The sequence below is a fragment of the Lotus japonicus genome, chromosome 5 (genome assembly GCF_012489685.1).
Source record: "Lotus japonicus ecotype B-129 chromosome 5, LjGifu_v1.2".
Lineage (NCBI taxonomy): Eukaryota > Viridiplantae > Streptophyta > Magnoliopsida > Fabales > Fabaceae > Lotus > Lotus japonicus.
This window is the reverse complement of record NC_080045.1, coordinates 13,617,640-13,620,663: the sequence shown is the minus strand read 5'-3', so window position 1 is coordinate 13,620,663 and position 3,024 is coordinate 13,617,640. Positions and strand designations below refer to the sequence as shown.

At 33.6% G+C, this 3,024-nt stretch overlaps 1 long non-coding RNA gene across 2 annotated transcripts; it reads left to right on the top strand.

The window, feature by feature from the left end:
- The first annotated feature begins 449 nt into the window (after positions 1 to 449).
- Positions 450 to 2,789, top strand: LOC130719063 (uncharacterized). Of its 2 annotated transcripts, XR_009012898.1 has the most exons (6): positions 450 to 909; positions 998 to 1,064; positions 1,330 to 1,429; positions 1,728 to 1,805; positions 1,885 to 1,958; positions 2,423 to 2,789. It is a non-coding gene; the product is annotated as an uncharacterized LOC130719063 (long non-coding RNA). The 2 variants fall into 2 exon arrangements; XR_009012899.1 differs by lacking the exon at positions 1,885 to 1,958 and having other exon boundaries at positions 2,423 to 2,788.
- Positions 2,790 to 3,024: the final 235 nt, after the last annotated feature.

The following is a 3,024-nucleotide window of genomic DNA, read 5'->3' as shown; positions in this document are numbered from 1 at the left end:
CCATGAAAAAGCATCATGGCCATATCAATCAATATCAATATCAATCAATATCAATATCAATATCAATATCAATATCAATATCAATATCATCAATATCAATTCAATATCAATATCAATCAATATATATATTAAAACAGCAAGGATTATAAGACCCATTTGCTGATGTGTCGGCTCCTCACACATTCTCTTCTGTGGTGCAATCTTACAGTGAGTGGAATTCCAATGTGGCTCATTGTCCTTACTTCCCTCCATTCCCTGATGATGTGTCATATTCTCCTTAATTATCATATTCCAGTCAGATTTTGCATGAAACCTTACCATTGGACAACCTGTATCATTTGTCTCCTTTTTAAAACGTTGGTTCACATTTATTCTTTTTAAAATTTTCTGATTCATTCAATTCAATGTGTATCAATAAACCGTTTCATTTATTAATTCCCTATTTCCAATCTACACTCCTTGGAATTGACTCACGGTGCCACCCTTTATGCCCAATCGTAAATATCAGTTTTTCCCCCACAATTCTAATCTCACGTGATTCAATTTGCCCAATCATGTTAAACTTTTCCCACTGATCTTCATTAACCTGCTGATTTACTTCGAAGCATGAAATCCCTTTATTCAAAAATGAACCATAATTGATAATTTCAAATGGGTTGCATGGAAGCCGTAAATCACAGTTGTGATTCTAAATTCAAATTGACCCCCTTCTCAAGCGTCCCCTCCCCCTTCTCCCCCTATATAACATCCCATTTCGTTTCATCTATATAAGGAGCTTCTTGGCTATTCAAGACTCAATCAGATCCTTCCCGTCGTTTTCCATGGCTGTGAAAGTTATGGTGTCTCAACCATTGATCTTTCCAAAGAGACTTCGAATACCCTTCACCCTCCAAGGCGTTGACCTCTCAGGTATCTTCTCCATAGCTGATTATGATTCTGGCATAGTTGATTATTTCTTTTTCCTATAACTGAATCTGGTCCCTTTTCCTTTTTCCAGAACCATCTTATTGAGGAGCCTCTACAGGGTCTATTGTAGGAGGTGGAGAAGGATTGTCCTGTTCAAGGTTAATCTGTTGCAGTTGTTTTTTTCAATTATCATTAGATTCAGATGTTCTCTTTCACTCTTGCTTTTAACCAGATGAATATGGTGCTCCATAACATGTGTTAGCGACATTTCAAACCTCCATTTCAAATCTTTATATATTTTCTTTTGAACATTCTTTTTAAAGAAGATACTTAGTAGAGCATATTATTTTAAAACTGATGTTCTCTTACACTACTTATTTTATTTGAGTTTCTCATGTTTAATGGGTTTGGATTGCTTTTCAGAAACTCTGGTGGATTTCATCTGGAGCCACATTTTAAAGTATACTTTCGTGAGAACAATGTTAGGAGCAGGAATGATTTTCAGGCGATAGGAAACAAGATGGTGAGGTTGCGAGTAAAAGTAGATATGTTGTGTCTCATAGAGGATAATCTTTTTACTAAGAAATTTTTACAAATTTTTACAACGCCTAAATTGTGATATCATTGCTTATATGGAGAAACCTTCCATTAACAAACCTGCCAATTTTCATGTAAATTCTATGTCAAATTGGAATGAATTATATTATTCTAATATATTATTAGTAAATGGTGGAAGAGGTCTTTCTGACACCGCCCAATAATGTTTGAAATTACCACTTTTCTTTCTATGTTAACTATTGTAATATTTAACTGTTTTGCAGATCTAGAAAAACTTTGCTAAAGAAGAGAAAGTATCCAAGGGAGGAAATGTTGAAAGGAATCAGCAGGAAGTACTTAAGGTTCTTATTAATGTCAATTTTATTTTTTGTTTAAAACTGGAAAATGACTTATCATATTGTCATACTTTCTTTATTTTAGGTAATTGTTACAGAATGCTTACCTCAAACCAAATCCAATGTGCCTTCAATTTGGAAAAGCAAGAAGTACTTAAGGTGCTTAGGATACTATCAAATAATTTATGTAGCCTATTTTTGTCCTGTAAAACAAAGAAAGGTGATATTAATGCCTATTATCAAGTTTCTAGCATATAGGTGGTATGTGGAAGTTGATTCATGTTTGCTTATTAAGCCTCTCATGGTTGTTTGACAGATTCAAATTTAAGCTTTGTCAACCTTTTATTCTAGCTCATTTATTCTTATATACTTAGGTAGAGATAATAATTGCTTTTCCAAATTGTTTGCAAGCTTTGAGGCTGATTTTGTTAGGAATTTCTTTTATTTCTTCAGAACTGTATTGCATCATTGTTTGTTTGCAAGCTTTTGAGGCTAAAATTGTTTGGAATTGCTTTTACATATTGTTTGTTAGCTTTACAGGATTAGGGGTATGGTTAATCCTTTCAAAACTTGGTACATTTATTTTATTGACATGGCTGATAAACTACGCTACCTGATTGCAGACTCCAATCATGTTGTTTTACTCGCTTGGGTTTGACAGTTTTGGAACATGTCAGTGGCGTCTGATAAAAAGATGTTGGCAAAGAGTCTGCTAAACCATTGGATGACAGTTTCAACTACTTATAGTTGTCGATTTGAATACAATTAGGAATTGTATCTTGATGTTGTTTAGTTCTGGAAATTGTATTAGAGTGAGTGATTCCTGATGACACTACTATTGCACTTTCACCTAATTAAACTAGGAATTGAATCTTTATTTTGTTTACTTCTGGTAATTGTATTGCTAAAACTCTTTTCTTTTTCCAAAATAGGCAATGAAATCATGGATTCAAAGTGAAATTAAAACACGCCATACTAGCAATATTTCTGTCCCTGGTGTGCTTTCTTTTCAGTAGAAGTTCCTTCAATCCTTCTCTTATAGGATGTTTCTTGAGTGGAGTTAAAAGATATAGTATTCTCCAGTGTTTCAATGAGATGCTTAAAGGAAGAACAACCTTATCAATATAATAACTGTCTGCTCAATTGTCTTGCTCTATCTTTCGTCCATTTCTCTTAGAGTTACCCAAATTTGTGAGATTCTTGCTATTTTTTTGTTTAAAATTTG